Consider the following 17469-nt stretch of genomic DNA (forward strand, 5'->3'; position numbering starts at 1 on the left):
AGCGCTCAGTAACTATTTGTCAAATAAATAAAGGGGTATATGAACAAATCCTACACAGTCCCAGAATCTCACTAAAACAAATTGTTAGCCAGAAAAAGTTAAGAGAATTTCTTGACTTTTTGATGAAGATGATGTTTTGCCATCTGACTGATGACTTTTTTTTATTGTTCCATTATATCTTTAAAACTAAGGTTTCTTTATTGTCCAAGTAATGATGAGTATATTTTTTTTCTTTCTTTACTTCTTTATAGGTCTTCTCTATCCATTTCATAACTCATTTGAGGGTATTACAGTTAATGGCAATTACTCTTCTTACACTATAAAAGGTAGTAGATATTCCAAGATTATATTTGTAGCAATGTCGAGTTCCACAAAAAGTAAAAACACTTATTAGATGGTTATTTCTTTCTTTTAAACATAACACTGCAGTTATAGTTACTCAAGAAATGTTCAATAATACTCATCAATCCGAGGCATTTACAATTATGATACTTTGCCATCTCTCTTCAGATGAGCTAATATGTCTTTTGGAATAATAGCACAGCATAAACAGATACTGTGTGAGCCAGTAAGAGATATACCTCATTAGTTACTTTACTGAAGCTACAGTTCCAATTACCTACCACTGAATAACAAATCACACCAAAACCCAGTGACAACATGATTTCTTATTTTTCATGATTCTGTATGTTGATTGAGTGGTTATTTTATCAGTTTTTCCTGGGCTTACTCAGGCAGATGCATTCAGCTGGCAAGTTGCCTGAAGGCTAGTCCCAGACTGATGGGATAGCAAGGCATGTCTCTCTCTGAAGTCTCACATTCCAGGCTTCTTCTAATGCCTGGTAGTCTCAGAGCAGTACTCCAGGGGGTGATTGTAGAAGCTACAGCACCTCCTCAGATCTAGGCTCTGGATCTCACTTAATGTCATTAGCTCCCCTGATCCCAGAGCCAGGGAATGCTCCTTTATTAGGGCACAGTTCTGCTCCGTTTTACTGGGTGTCCTTGTTTATTGCTCTCCTCAGCTATGGGCTCTGCCATTGAGTTCTTTCTTTTACAGAAGATGTGGCTCATGTTTGCCACCTAGTAGCTTTCCAAGCCCAAAGAAAGTTGAAGGCCCATAGGAATTTTTTTAAATGTCTGTATCATTTTATATCCAAGTTGATACAACTCCCTTAAAAACTGTGTGTTTCCTGTGAATCTCCTAGGGGTTTACCTAATGCCCCAAAAGCCACAGACATAATTCTTTTTAAGACATGTATATTTCTGTGTTGGGCCTCATATGAAGCCCTTCAGATTCTTAGAAGCCTCTTGCCCTTTGACTATCAAAGGAAGTGTCTAAGTCACTGCCTTGAATCTTTCCGATATGTTAACAAGGAGTTTATACTCATCCCCTTGATTTTCATTTTTATCCTGAGGCTATTTCTTACATTAAAGACTATCCTGAGTCCTCTATATTTCTTCTAAATTGTTGTAAACTGAAAGTTCCTTTTTTGGTTCATCTATGTGGTGAGCAAAATAATGCCCCACAAAGATACACACACCCTGATCCCTGGAACCTGTGAACACCACACCATACACAGCAAAAGGGATTCAGCAGATGTGATAAGGGGTGTAGGCCTTGAGATGGGGAGGTTATCCTGGATTATCCCGGTGTGCCAAACCTAACCACATGAGTCTTTAAAAGCTGAAAACCTTCCTAGCTCTGGTTACAGATCTTAGTAGTATGACAAGAACTCTACCTAACAGTGCTGTCTGTGAAGACTAAGGAAGGGGACCCAGGATTATGGGTGACCTTAAAGCAGGCTATGACACTCAGCTGACAGTAGCAAGGAAGTGGGGTATCAGTCCTAGAACCAAAAAGAACTTGATTTTACAAAAAACCTGAATAAGCAAGGAAATAATTCTTCCCCTGGAGGCTACAGGCAGGAACACAGCCCTGCTGACAACTTGACCCTGGCCTGCTGAGCGCTGTTTGACTTCTGACCTACAGAACTGTTCAAATGAAGTAAAATGGAGATCAGATATGAAAATCCCCCAAGCAGACAATACACTTAAGCAACACAGAAAAACAAATCTAGCTTATTTCATGAACACAAGCAAAACTTAACTCAGTTATTTCTTGTAAGTGCTTTTGAAAATCATAAAGGAAACTTCCGTCATCTTCCTACAATGAGATAAGATAATCGTTTTTAACCAATCCCCTGCCATCTTGAAACCCTCACTATAATAACTAATCACCGTAAAGGTTAAACAACATCCTTTTAAGCCATCTTGTGACATCATGTTCTCTGAGCAGCTACTAGATTTGAACACTCCCAGTTTGTGAACTATTATTTTGTATACGGTAAATCCTCACTAAATACAATTTTACTGATCTGGTTTTAATTTTTACTGTCTCTAGATTTTTGACAGAAACATAAAATAATAAATATATGTTCTTTAAGCTGCATGTTTGTGGTAATTTTTTATGACAGCAATAGAAAATGCCACCTCTCTCTTTTGATACCTTACCAAACACAGCTTAAAGAAGCAAATTGTCACTTTCTATATTCTACATGGAAATTACATTAGTGAGATCAAAAAGTTCATTAGATACATTTTCTACCTTCCAAGTTACCACAAGCAATAGTTCACCTGTATTCTCTGGTCTCCAGGAGTAATTTCTTCCTTACTTTTCTAGCTTGCACTAACAGTGTCCTCTCTACTCCTTCCAGCACTCACCTGCTGCTGCCTTGCCCTGAAGACAATGCCATATATTGGGGATTTTGTCAGAGAATTACTAAGTTCTATTACATTTATCTATTGCTTTTCAGTACCAATTTCTGCTGAAATTACCTGTTGTTTTGTACTTCCATTACTGTTTCATTCGTCTATTGTATTTTAGCAATCCACTATTGTAAAACTTACTGAATTAATATAACAATGCATTATTTTTGAGAAAGATGACCCAGCTGTGAATCAGCTGGGCTGTCTGAACCTCTTCAAATGCACTTTCATCTCAGGCTTCTTCATCACAGTTCTCCCAGAGGCCAAAGGCAGAGGCTGCTGAGGCCTCATAAATCTACGATTTCAAAACCTGCACAAGGTCACTTCTACCACAGCCTTTTGCTCAAAGCAAATCACAGGGCCATGCCACAAGTCAGTCTCCTGGTGGAAGGTGTGGCAGTGTCACAGGATGAGGGGCATAGACGCATGGAGGTGTGGTTCAGGAAGCCACTATGCAATGATCTAATCACAGCTACACACTTCATGTAAGAAAGTCATAGAAAAAAACAAAACTGACAGCTGGGGTCCAGAGCTGATGGCAAGTAGCAGTAGGTGCTCCCACACAGTAAATCATCAGAACTTCTCAATAACCATAATTACCCCAATCCACAGATGCAGAAGAATGAGGAGAAGAAAAGTGGTGATTACTGGAGTCATGAATTGAGGGTTTAGGAGGTACTGCTTTGGCTTTCCCCTGTGCCTTTCCCTCAAGCTGATTGAAAAGCACCGGCTCTAAGAGAATCACTTGTCAAGTTTGCAGTGTCTTCATAAAATGAAAACCAGCAACTAATTTCCTAGTTGTGCTTGGAGATAGGACTCAGGCTAGTTAATCTTCCCACAGTGTATGTGAACAGGAAGAAAGAACTAGGTGATGAAGGCCAACAGAAAGGCCTGTGGGTATAGTTCAGCTGCCACTTCTGCTCTGATGAGAACATGGGTTTCCAGTAGGACAAGTGAGCAAAACAAAAAATAGCTGTGCTTGTGCAATGATGCTAACAGCAACACAAAAAGCTAATTGCTGGGTGAAAATAAACCCAGCAAAAGCAGATACCACGGGATACCACTGAATGGAAGGGCTCAGGAGGGTTTGAAGAGGTTAAGCAGGACACTGTGGATTGTGAAGGACCCGAAAGAACTCGTATCTGTGCCTCGCATCTTGTCTAGAAATCCAAAATTTGAGTACCTGCCATGGAGAGTCAATGGTCAGTCATTACTGGTCCAAGAACTTGTGTCAACAGCATGAGGAGATCTACAGTGATGGCACATGAATCCCTGACTCCTGCAGAAGCTGGAACCTAGGAGAGAGAGGAGGAAGCTGAAACCAGAGGTAAACTACATCTCCCCATCGCAACCAGAGGGGACACTGGGAAAGAGGAAAAGAGCAGATTATATGCCCTCCCATCTCAGACCCTTTAAGGCACAATGCTAACAGACTGCAGAAAAGAGGAAGTCTTTGATTTGGATGTGAAATTGAAGTTTCAGAATGAGTGGATTTTTAATCACTGAAATTGACTATGATGTTACAGAATCTACCAAAGATGTCATGTTGTGATAAGATATCTGTTATAGGAGGCAATGGGGAGTTTTAAATGGCTCTGTAAGGGGAAGTATTTGGAGAAAACTATAACCATTTCTTATTCCTACCTCACAGAGTTCAGGTTTTTTTAATAACTTGTAGAGAAAAATAGATAAGATAGACAGTCCTACCCATAAACTACTAACACTACCCCTATCTAGTCAACTCACATAAGGACATCATAAAAATAGAAAACTATGAAACCATAGTCCTTATCAATGCAGATATAAAAATCTTCCTCAAAATACTAATATGAAACCAATGGCACATTAAAAGGATTATGCACCATAAGCAAGTATCTCTACACCAGAAATTCCAGGGTTGTTCTACATACTGAAACCAAGCAATACAATAAACCACAATAATTGTGTGAAATAAAAATATATGATCATATCAACTGATGCAGGAAAAGCTTTAAACAAAATCCAATGGCATTTCACAATATAACCACTCACCAAAGTAGGAATAAAAGGAAATTTCTTTGATATGATAAAGAACATTATACAAAACCCACAGCAAACATTCTCAATGTTGAAGACTGAAATCAAGAAGGCAAAACTGCTGGCTTTCACCATTGTTCTTTAACATTGCACTAGAAGTTGTATCCAGATCCATTATGAAGGAAATATAAGGCATCCTTATGTAAAAGGAAAAAGTAAAACCATGTCTATTCCCAGACCACATATCACATCATCTTATATACAGAATTTCCTAAAGAATCAACAACAAATTATTGGAGCTAGTAAACTCATTCAGCAAAGTTACGGGACAAAATACCAATATACAAAAATCTGAACCAGCAATAATTAATCTGAAAATAAATGTAAGAAAAGAATCTATTTTAAACACTACCAACATGAATAAAATACTTAGGAATAGATTTAATCAAGGTTCAGAACTTGTACAATGAAAATCACAAAGTATTGCTGAAACAATAAAGAAAATCTAAATAAATGTGAAGACATTCCATGAGTATGGATTGAAAGACTTAATATTGTAAAGATAGCAATAGTATATAAAGCAATCTACAGATTCAACTTAATTCCTATGATGATACCCAAAGGTCTTTGGGAGGAAATGCACTAGCTGATCCTAACATTTATATGGAATTTCAAGGGACCCCAAATAGCCAAAACAATCTTGAAAAATTATAAGCTCACATGTCGCAATTTCAACTCGTACTACAAAATGACAGTATATAAAATTTTTGGTACTGGCATACAGATAAACACATAAATGAATGGAATTTGAATCAAGAGTCCAGAAATAAACCTATGGTCGATTAATGTTTGACAAGAGCCAACATCATTAAATTGTGGAAGGAATGGTCTTTGCAAGAAATAGCCAGCTAGGCAACTGGCTATCCACATGCAGAGAATTGAAATTGGACCCTTACTTCATACCAAATATAAAAATTAACACAAAATAGAGAAAAGTCTTAGATAAACTGTAGACAAAAACATGGGGATAAATCTTCAAGCCTTGGATTTAACAATAGTTTTTCAGATCTGACATAAAAAACATAAGTAACAAAAGGAAAAAATAGATAAATTGGTTTTCCTCACAATTGAAAACTTGTGTGCATCGAAAGATACTATCCAGAGAGTGAAAACATAGGTCACAGAAAGAAATATTTGCACTTTTTATGCCTGACAATAACCTGTTATCCAGAATATAGAAAGAACTACTGTAACTCAACAAAAAGATAAACAACCTAATTTCTTAAAAAGACAAAGGACTTAAATAGACCCTTCTCCAGAGAAGATATACAAATGGTCAACAAGAATATGAAAATATGTTAAACATTACTAACGATGGAAATGCAAATTATAATAAAACCACAAATAGATACCCTTTCATACACACTGGAGTGGCTATAATCAGGAAAATTAAAAATAACAAATGATGACAAAAATGTAGAGAAATTACAACTCTTAAACACTGTTGAAATGTAAACTGATGCAACTTGTTTAATAATTCGGCATTTTCTCAAGTACATAAAAACAGAATGAGATTCATGTATTCCACTCCTAGATATATACCCAAAGAATTGAAAACAGGTGTTCAAACAAAAACTTGTCGCAGCACTGTTCACAACCAAAGGATAGAAATAATGCAAATGTCCATAGGTGGGTGAATGGATAAACAAACTGTGGTAGATCCATAATTACAACAGCATTCTGCCATACAAAAAAAAATAAAAAAATAAAATGGACTGGCTGCTATGGAAAATGGTCGGCAGTACCTCAAAAACATAAATATAGAATTTACATATGATCCAGCAATTCTGCTTCAGCATATATCCCCAAATGATTTGAAAGTAGGGACTTGAACACAGATTTGCACACCCATATTACAACAGCATCATTCACAACAGCCAACTGGTGGGAGCAGCCTCAGTGTCCATGGAGAGATGAGTGGATGAGCCAAAGCGGTCCGTCCTCACACTAGCATAGTATTCAGCGGTAAAGAGGAACCATGCTGATGCTGCTCCAAGGCGGATGGACTGTGACAACACAGACCACACAGTGCTCAGTGAGAGAAGCCCGTCACACAAGGACACGTAGATATGATTCCGTGCATTTTTAATGTCCAGAACAGACAAATCCAGAGACAGAAAGTGGATAAAGGGTTGCCAGGGGCTGGGGGAAGGTGAGTGATGAGTGACAGCGCAGTGGTGCAGGGTTCCTGTGGGGTGACGGAATGTTCTGGAAGTAGGTAGATGGGTGGCTCACGCTCTGGATGCACGGATTCCTCCTTGTGGGCTGCTCCGAGGGGGGCTCAGCATCAGGCCTGGGTGTTCCTGCAGGAATGCAGGCCCAGGCTGGAGTCATCTGTGCCTTTAAAGCCATCAAGGTGTGAAAATGAGGGCCAGTCTCAGGGGCAGTTCCAGCAAGACTGGATCCGCCAGTAAAAAGGCGTTTCGCACAGTGGGACAGGCGCGAGGGGAGACGGGCCTGAGGTGGGTTATGACGCACAGACCACGCTCCTGTTCTCATCGCGCGGGCTTTGTGGCCGTTCTGCGGGAGCGTGCCCGTTTGGGGCAAGCCGTCCCAAGCACTGCGCACGTGGTGGCACACGTGGTCCAGAAGGCCAGCAGGGAAACCCGGTGAAGGGATGGAGAGAGGGTCCTGTGAACACCGCCGGTGTCGTGCGCGGCAGAAAGCACTGGGAAGTGACGTTCTCCTGGGAACACCACGTCCACACCACCCCAAGCGTGCTGCGCGCAGCCCCGAGGCCTTCCCCCCCCTCCCCCCGAGGCCCGCCCCCCCCAGGCCCACCCCCCCAGGCCCTCCCCACCCGAGGCCCTCCCCCCGCAGGCCCGCCCAGGCCCTCCCCCCCCGAGGCCCTCCCCCCCCAGGCCCTCCCCACCCGAGGCCCTCCCCCCCAGGCCCTCCCCACCCGAGGCCCTCCCCCCGCAGGCCCGCCCAGGCCCTCCCCCCCAGGCCCTCCCCCCCCAGGCCCCCCCAGGCCCTCCCCCCCGAGGCCCGCCCCCCCAGGCCCTCCCCCCCCAGGCCCTCCCCCCCCAGGCCCCCCCAGGCCCTCCCCCCCGAGGCCCGCCCCACCCGAGGCCCTCCCCCCCAGGCCCTCCCCCCCCCAGGCTCCCACAGGCCCTCTCCCCCCAGGCCCTCCCCCCCAGGCCCCCCCAGGCCCTCCCCCCAGGCCCTCCCCCCCCGAGGCCCCCCCCAGGCCCTCCCCACCCGAGTCCCTCCCCCCCGAGGCCCTCCCCCCCAGGCCCTCCCCCCCCAGGCCCTCCCCCCCCAGGCCCCCCCAGGCCCTCCCCCCCGAGGCCCTCCCCCCCCAGGCCCCCCCAGGCCCTCCCCCCCAGGCCCTCCCCCCCCAGGCTCCCCCAGGCCCTCTCCCCCCAGGCCCTCCCCCCCCCAGGCCCCCCCAGGCCCTCCCCCCAGGCCCTCCCCCCCCCAGGCCCTCCCCCCCAGGCCCTCCCCCCCCCGAGGCCCCCCCCCAGGCCCTCCCCACCCGAGCCCCTCCCCACCAGTGTCTGCGCGCCCTCGGGGGGCTCGCAGAGACCGCGCCTCGCCGTGAGGGGACGACCCGGGCGCGAGGTGCTGCTCACACCCAGCTCCTCCTGGGCACTGAGGCCGCCCTCGCCGCTTGGCGGCGACGCGAACTTTTCCCCACCTTCCCGCCCTTCTCACCTTTCCTCACTTTTCCGTCCCGCGGCCCGACGTTGCGCCCGCATCGCCTGCTCAGGCGACCTGAGTAAAACGAAGCCTGGTCCTCCCTGCAGGCGCGCGAAAGCGGCTAGCGGAATGCGCATGCGCCCCACGTGCGGCCTAAAGTGAGGCGTCGCGCGCCCCCTGCCGGCAGCCGGGGACTGCGCAAGCGCTCCGAGCTCACTGCCCCTCCCGACAATCCAGCGGCATGCAGGAAATACAGATTTCAGACTATTTAGTGCCATTTAAAATCTTGGCAAATTTTAGAAACTTAAAATGAAATAAGCCCCACTATCCAATGCCTTAATGTGATGGAAAGATTAGGAAAACATATGGAAGTTAGGAAACATATGGAAGAAAATAAATGTAAATAAAACTTCACAACACGTTTGTGGGCACAATGCTCCTTTTCCTTGGTTAGCGCGCCCTGTCAGTTCTTGATTGGCATGATCAGCAGGAAAGCCTGGGAAAGTCGACTGTTTGCAGGTGGAGCCTTAGTCTCCATCCAGGACTTGAACTGGATTCTTCAGGGCTTCAAGCCTGTGGATGGGTCAGGTACAGACAAAAACAACTGGCAAAGCTGAGCCTTCGGCTGGAAAAGCTTCTTCACAGTCCAGCCGGATGACTGAAAAGCTCTCCACCGGTCCTCACACAGCCTTGCGTCCCCATGGGTGGGCTCCAGGTGGTGCACACTCACCCGGTCACGTGCTGATTGCTGGAGCCAGCTGCCTCCATGAGGTTTCAGATTCAAGTGAATTAAATGTGGAGACTCACCAGAAGGGTTGTATGGCCTCTGCGAGTTCTGCAGGCATCCCACGAGGCATTTGGACAGGTCCCCTCACTGACCTCAGTATTTATTGGTAAACAGGCACTGCAGGACTTCCCTTGTGTTTCTCAAGGCGACAGCTGGGCAACTGAAAGACAGCAGCTGCGGCCCCACTTGGAAATCCTTACAGTGCTCTGCCAGTTACCAGTGGTTGAAGGCGGGGGACGGGCGGTGGCATCCCAGGAGGGTGCCAGGAGTGAGTGCCCTGCCCTGAGGTGAACTAGCACACCAGCCACAGGCGTCCCTGCTCTGGCACCCAGCTACAGAGCTGCGCAGTCACCACTGACACGGCAGGTGGCTGGCTCCTACAGACACAGAGAGGAAATAGGGAGGGGAATGGGCCTAATCTTCCTCAAATCTTTGGCTTCAAATAGTCCATCCAGAAGTGGTGCCTGAGCCCCCCAGGATCAAAAAGGAAACATGTTGTAGACCCACGAAGATCTTTCCCCAAAGCCCTTACAGACAATTGATAGTATCTTAAATGGAAGCAGCAGTAGCCTTCAAATCTCAAACTTCTAGATACATGGAGATTAACAGCATTTTGTTCGTAAAGAATAGGGGGGGATTTAATAGTGAAACAGGGATATTATTTTTACGACCCTAATAAGAGAGAGAAGAAAGGTCAAGTCATGTGAGTTGCTGAATCAGCGGATCTTGTTGATGACATCTATGATGTCATCATCACAGAGAGGAGACCGTGACGAACAGGGGACCGTGATGGAGAGGAGACTGTAATGGAGAGGAGACATGATGGAGTGGAGACCGTGACGGAGAGGAGACAGTGAGGGAGAGGAGAGGAGAGGACTCCAGCACCCCCCACCACATCCAGTGGCCTGGATAAGAGGTACAATGTTTCCCCAAAAATAAGACTTAGCCAGACAATCAGCTCTAATACGTCTTTTGGAGCAAAATTAATATATAAGACCGGTCTTATTTTACTATATCACTTATTTTACTATAAGACCGGTCTTATATAACATAAGACTAGGTCTTATATTAATTTTTGCTCCAAAAGACGCATTAGAGCTGATTGTCCAGCTAGGTCTAATTTTTGGGGAAACAGGGTAAGTCCCGTTTCCCTGGGCAGCCCGAGGGCTGGCGGGAGCCCAAATCTGTGCAGCAGGAAAAGAGCAGTGGTTCCTAAACAGAACAGTCTTACCCTCCCTTCCCATGGGCACTTGGCAGTGTCTGGAGAATGTGACAGTGGGAGGTAGAGGCCATGGACGCTGGTAACCGTACAACAGCCCCCCCCCCCCACAAGGATGTCAGTCAGCAGTGCCAAGGGTCAGAGACCTGGGCCTGTGTCCATGCTGGCTTCCAGGAGACACTCAGGATCCCAGCCCACCTCCACTCGAGCTTGGTCAAGTATAAGGAGCTTATGTTGTCCACTCTTGGTGGGTGACCTGGTGCCTTGGCCTCAGAAGTCAGGAAGGGAGGGTTTTGTTAGCTCCCTAACTTCCATGGGCTCAGAGCAGCCCCCCAGCACACCACCTCTTCCCCTCCATGTCATGGAGCAGGTTTTGAGAAGCCTGGGCACGGAGCTGCAGGCTTTAGTGCTAGCAGGCTTGGTGTTGGTGTCGCTGGTAATGTGCACTGTGGTATTTGGGGTAGAAAGTTCCAGTTATGTACAATTAATAAATTCCAGACAGCTACTGTACAGCATGATGCCTATAGTTAACAATATTGTTTTGTACACTTGAGATTTGCTAAGAGGATAGATCTTATGGTAAGTGTTCCTACCACACACACAAGTGATGATGACAGTACTAATAATAAATAAATACGTAGACTGGAGGAAATGTGTGGAGGTGATGGACATGTTTATGGCATAGATCCTCGTGATGGTTTCACAGGTGTACACTGATCTTCAAACTCATCGAGTTGCATATGTTAATTCTGTACAGCTTTTCTATGTCAACCTCCATAAAGTGGTTTTAGAAAACTACAGTAAAATAGGAGAGACTACAGCCACCCAAAGCACTCAGCACACTACCTGTCACAGCACATACACAACCAATGTGATCATGGTTTCACCTCAGCTCAGGAGTGGGAGCTGGTCCCCCAGACACTTGGCAGGCGGTGCCGTTGGCCACAGCCCCCAGCCTGGCCCAGCGCCATGTCTGCTACTCCCGGGGCCCAAAGATGGAGACTGGCTCCTAGTGTTGATCACTCCTGACAGGTGGAGAAGGCGGGCCACTGCAGACACAGGACACTGTCTCCTGGTTACTGGCTACCCTCTCCTTTGTCGCCCAGGCTCCTAACCCTTAGCTCCTGTAAGAGCCTCGGTTTGCAGATTTCTGAGGACAGTTTTAGGTGACATCAGTGTTGCCTTTGTTCCCCCATCCTTGAGTCAGGACATAAAGGTGGGAAAACTCTGCACACTGTGAAAGCAACAATAACAAATAGGCATGCTCTGCCCTTGGTGCCTCAGACTTCGAAGAAACGCACCCCATTTTCTACACAGCCTCCTTTAAGGGCACATCTATGTACATGCAATGAAATTGAACTGAAAGAAATCTCAATGCTGAACTTTTGCTTTGCAGAAGACACTGTTATAAAAGTCCCTGAGAAGACATGTTTTTTAAAAGGAACAAAAACAGCGTGAGAGTGTAAATTGAAATATGATTTATGGGTAGAGTCTGTTTTTCTATATTTCAAAGGGAAATGAGCAGACTGTGCAACTCAGAGTCTAGCTGCAGCTCTATCATTGCCACCAGGGTTGTGTTTGGAGGACCCCAGAGGGCTGGACAGGTGGGAGGAACTTACAGCCTTGTGGCCATGCCCTGGGAGTACAGTGGGCGTCCCTGGTGCTCTGGGACCTGCAATGCCTGAGGTGGTTGAGGGCAAAGGGCGGGGGAGGTAGGTGAGGACAGTACTTTGCCAGATAGCTAACTGGTGTGTTTGAATTTTCTTTATTTTAGAGTCTATTTTATTATTGTGTATTTTTACCTGGAAATCACCCACTTCCTCCAGGTTTCCAGTTTGATGAAATAGATTTTTGTTAGTTTGCTTTTAATTTCTCCTTTTTATAGTTTTCTATAGAACTTTTATAATTAATAAACAAATGTTGATGTAGTATTATTCATTAAAGTCTGTATTTTATTCATGTTCCGGCATTCAGGCTCAGTCTCCGGCTGGCCCCTCTATCTGTTAAAGCCCACACCTGTCATCCAACCTGAAAGGTTAGTGGTGACAGCTGGGGTACCTGGTGACCCTATTGGGGCGGTATGATAGGAGAGGTGCTGCTGGCTTGAGCTGAGGCGGGGACCATGAGTTTGGAGAGGAGCGGGGGTTGAAGACAAGGGAGGGGCCGTGGTGAGCATCACCCTGAGGATGAGATGCCAGAGTCAGCACTCAGGGGACTGTGGCTGTGTGGACACCAACAGGAGAGCTCATTCTGCCACAAGGAGACTGTTTGCTAAACGCTTGATTTTTCCAGCCCTTAGAGGTAGAGAAAGGACTGAAAAGGGAAGAGGGAGGGGGAGTGAGGGACGATCACGTGTGGGGCAGGAGCCGACCTTTATCACCTCACTGACCTCACAGCCATCCTGACAGGTGAGGAGACTGACTCTCAATGTCTTTGCCTAAAGTTACACAGCCAGTACTTGGAGGGGACAGAAGTCAGCTCTGCGCCCCTCTGGGGCTCGAGCACCCCCCCCCCACTCCGGAAAGTGTCACCCCAGACTCCACTCTGAGCAGCCAGGAAGCTCTTGTCAGTTGTTACCTCAGAAGAAGGGAATATGGGGAGAAGCAGACCAGTGCTCTGGGCTGAGGAAGAAGAGATTTTCAACCTTACTGTGACTGTGTACTAAGAATCACGTTTGGGAAGGGTGAGCCTCAACTTGATTTGATTTTTGAAGATTGTTATGGCTCTTTTTTCCCCTGGAGATTTGCTGTGAATATTAGGGTCACCTTGTGCATTTTCCCACAAAGGCCTTGGGGCCTTTTCACAGGAATGACACTAATCCATACATCGCACAGCGTCTGTTCTGTTGCCTCCGAACAATTTCCATCACCCGGGGATGGCCTCCGTTTATTTATGTATGTTTTCTTTAATTTTAATTTCTTTCAGCAAAGAAAGACATTGTTTTGTAATTTTCAGTGTAGAAGCCTTGCACTTTGATTAAAAGTATTCCTAAGTATTTTATCAACATTCATATTATTTAAAATGGACTAGTTTTCTTAAACTCCTTTTGAGATTATTCGTTGGTAGTGTATACAAATAAAACAGATTTCTGTGTATTGATATTTTGTCATTTAACTATGATATGGAACATAATTACATCTCTATAAGGGATACAGATATGTATATTCTGTTTTTGTGACCTACTTCTGATTTGACTGGTTGGGGGCTATTAGTGTCCTACGGGGCTAGGGTTGGGGCTGAGGTGGAGTGTGGTGCTGAGTCAGGGGTTAAGGTTAAGATTGTGGGTTACAGTTTGGTTATGGTTTACGTTTATTGTTTACGGCTACATATATGTTACATGGTTTATGGAATTGTTATGGATTCTGTTTATGGTTTATGGCTGTGCTCTTGGTTATGGTTTATGGATTAAGGCTTATGGTTATAGTGATGGTTTACGGATATGGTTCATAGTCTGTAGTATGTGGTTTCTGGTTATAGTTTAGTATTGTGGTGAGGGTTTAGGTTATGCTTTATAGAAATGGTTATGGTTTGTGGTTGTAAGGTTTTCAGAGTTTATTTTAAGGTTTATATTTACGCTTAGGGCTAAAGGTTTAGTGTTTAGGTTTTAAGGGTTAGGTTTTATGTTTGAGGTTAGGGTGAGGGCTCAGTGATGTGGAATCTGTTGCTTTCCTGAGCCAGCATCTGTTCTCTGGCCCAAGTCCAGAACCTCAGCTTCCAGGGAACTCGTCTCACCTTCCAGTTCTACCTGACATATCAGAATCAAGACTCCTGCGTGGGGGAGATTTAGGGGAACTTCTGAGCTGCTCTGTCCCCGTTCCTTCCCTGTCCCAGGAGAGGGAATCCCAGAGCAATGAGACAACAATAAGCAGGAGGAAGAGGTCCTGGATGACTAATTTGCTAGTATTTTCCTTATTTGAGGGTCCATTTTGTTAATGGCAATCACCCATTTTGATGCAATAGGTGTATTTTAGTTTTACTTTCTCCTCTCTTCCAGAATTGTTAGAATCAATGAACAAATGTTGATGCATCATTATTCACTGAAGTCTGTATTTTATTCAGGTTCCTGCACGGAGGTTCAGTCTCATTGCTGGCACCTCTGTGTGTTAAAGCCGATACCAGACAGGTTAATGCTGATAGCTGGGGTACCTGGTGAGTGAATCGGGGTGTTATGATAGGAAATGAGACCAGGAGAGGAACATGAGGCCTGATAAAGTCTCAACACTATGCTGATGATAGAGACTTTATTCTCCAGCTGAAGTGAAGCTGTAGGTAGTTGTAGGCACAGGAAATGACAGGATTATGTCCCTAACTTAGAAACATCGAGCTCCTCACAGAATGGAGGTCGCACTGGATGAGAGGGACGGGAAGCAGGGAGACCAGTGAGAAGAGTGGTGAGAGGTGTTGCTGGCCTGAGCTGAGGCGGGGACCCTGCGTTTGGAGAGGAGCGGGGGTGAGAAGACCAGGGAGGGGCTGTGGTGAGCGCTGCCCTGAGCATGAAGCTGGCACCGGTGCCAGAGTCTGCACTCAGGGGACTGTGGTTGTGTGGACACCAACAGGAGAGCTCATTCTGCCACAAGGAGACTATTTGCTAATAGTCCTTCTATTTGCTAATAGATCCTTCCAGCCCATGGAGGTAGAGAAAGGACTGAGAAGGGAAGAGGGAGGAGTGAGGACCCATCTCCTGTGGGGCAGGAGCTGACCTGCATCACCTCACTGATCTCACAGCCACCCTGAGAGGGAGCCGTTATCCCCACCTGACAGGTGAGGACACTGACTTTCCATGTCTTTGCCTGAAGTCACACAGCTGGTACGTGGAGGGGACAGAAGCCAGCTCTGCGCCTGTCTGAGGCTCAGCGCCTGCCCCCCCACACAAAGAAAGTGTCACCTTAGACTCCCTTTGGAGCAGCCAGGAAGCTCCTGTCAGTTGTGACCTCAGAGGAAGGGAACATGGGGAGAAGCAGAGCCGTGCTCTGGGCTGAAGAAGAAGAGATTTTAAATGGCCCGAGCACAGGCATCACACAGCTGTGGGGGGGAGTCATTGTCACAGGATCTGGTGCTGCTTGTCCTCCTGTGAGGGCCAGGCCACCACCTCCCTCCCCACCTGTCCCCATCCCCAGCTGCCTGCCCTGGTCCCACCCCAAAACCAGCCTGGGTGGGTGCAAGGCAAGGTGGACAATTAAGGTTAAGTGCAGCTTTTCCTCAATACAGTGATCAAGATTCCACCCAATGCTGCAACGACTGTTTGGATCCCTCTGTTTGTCCAGGACCCGGTCTGTATAAGCTCTGCTGGCCCACGTTGGGTAATTTCAGCCCCGGTTCTGGACTCCGAACTGTGTAAAAATCAGTCTCCCCTTTAAATACCTGTGAAATGGAAATAGTAATCGTCTCTGCCTTATCTGGAAAATGGGAGCAGTGGGTGACATGAGGTGTGTGAAGGGCCTGGGACTGGGCTTAGCTCCCAGCGAGCTCAGTCCCAGGGTCTGGAATCTCATTTTAAGGCTGTTGGGCAGGGAGATTGAGTGGAGAACTCAGGAGGGCCTGGGGCACTTGTAAACTGTGCAGGGTTTTGCTCTAAGTGCAATCGGACGCCACGGAACGTTTCCTCAGGGCCCACAGCAGGATCTGTGCTGTTTAATGGCTCTCGCTGCTCTGTGGAGTAGGTTTAGAGGGGGACAGGCGTGGAAGAAGTGAGAACGTACATAGCTGTTAAAGGGTCCAGGCAGGAGTCATGGTGGCCTGGGCCAGGCTGTGGGGCCAGAGATGGAGAGGCCAGCAGAGGACAGAGGGAAGAATACGGCTTCCTAAGGGGCTGTCCATAAGGTTCTGCCTCCGGCAGTGTGGAGAGGGTCATGGTAATTTTCTAAAGTGAGGAGCCCTGGGGTGGGGACCGGTGTTAGAGTGAGGGGTTCTCTTTGTGAGGAGCAGCACAGTGCAGAGGAGCTGTCTATGCCTCGTGTGAGTGGAGAGAGCAAGAAGGCCAGTGGGTACATGTGTGTGGAGTTCAGAGGGGAGGTCTGGGCTGGAGAGACCTAAGTGTGGCTGTCATCAGCGTAAAGCTGTGACTTAAAGCCATGGGAGTAGAGAAGGTCACCTGAGGAGAGAGGGGCAGGAGGCCCTGTCCAAGCCCCCAGGCATTCTGATAATTCCGGACCAGGTGGAGGTGGAGAGACCAGGAAGGTGAGGCAGCAAGTGCCTTGTTCGGCCAAACGTTTATGAACCTGCAGGGACACCAGGGCTCCAGCCCCCAGAAGTCAGAGTGATGCAGGAGCAGTTATAATTACAGCACGATGTGACCAGGTAGTGACAGAGATGGGCCCAGGACAAGGCCCATCTCTGAAGACATGTGTACAGTCTCAGGTTCCCGAAACTGGTCTTATGGCTGAGCTGTGGGCCTCAGGAAGATGGTGTGGACAAAAGTAGGTTCTATGGAAAGGAACCTCACAGGGGGATCTGATCATAGGTCCCTAACTGGGCTGGTCATGGTGGGTGCTCACGCCCCAGGCCTGTAACTTTCTTTGTGAAAAGTTTTTCTGTTGCCGTGAGCAGCCCTGGCATATTGTTTCTGTGCATCTTGGTACACACACTTTTGAAATAAGAATAACAACAACAACAACAACAACAACAACAACAAAAAGAAATAAGCATAGCCACCCTGTGGGGACAGAATCCCAGAGAGCTGTTTCTAGGCTCTCGGCCTTGGGTGGGGAGGTGCTGGCTGGGGTGGTGAATAACGGTGGACTGTGATTGGTTGGCCATCAGGTACCCGTTAGCCAATTGGCTAATGATATAACTGCAGGGCCGCGTTGATTGGTTGGTTGGTTGGCAGGCAGAAGAAGAGAATGGCGGACGGCGGATCCTGTGGGTCCTACTGCGTGTGTCTCCCTCGGCCGCCTGCGAGAATATGGTGGTGTGACTCCCCTACCTATGGCTCCGCGCGTGTTCCTTTCTGGCCTCACCATGTCCGCATTCTTATGTGGGG

The sequence above is a fragment of the Rhinolophus hipposideros genome (assembly GCF_964194185.1).
Source record: "Rhinolophus hipposideros genome assembly, chromosome: 13".
NCBI lineage: Eukaryota > Metazoa > Chordata > Mammalia > Chiroptera > Rhinolophidae > Rhinolophus > Rhinolophus hipposideros.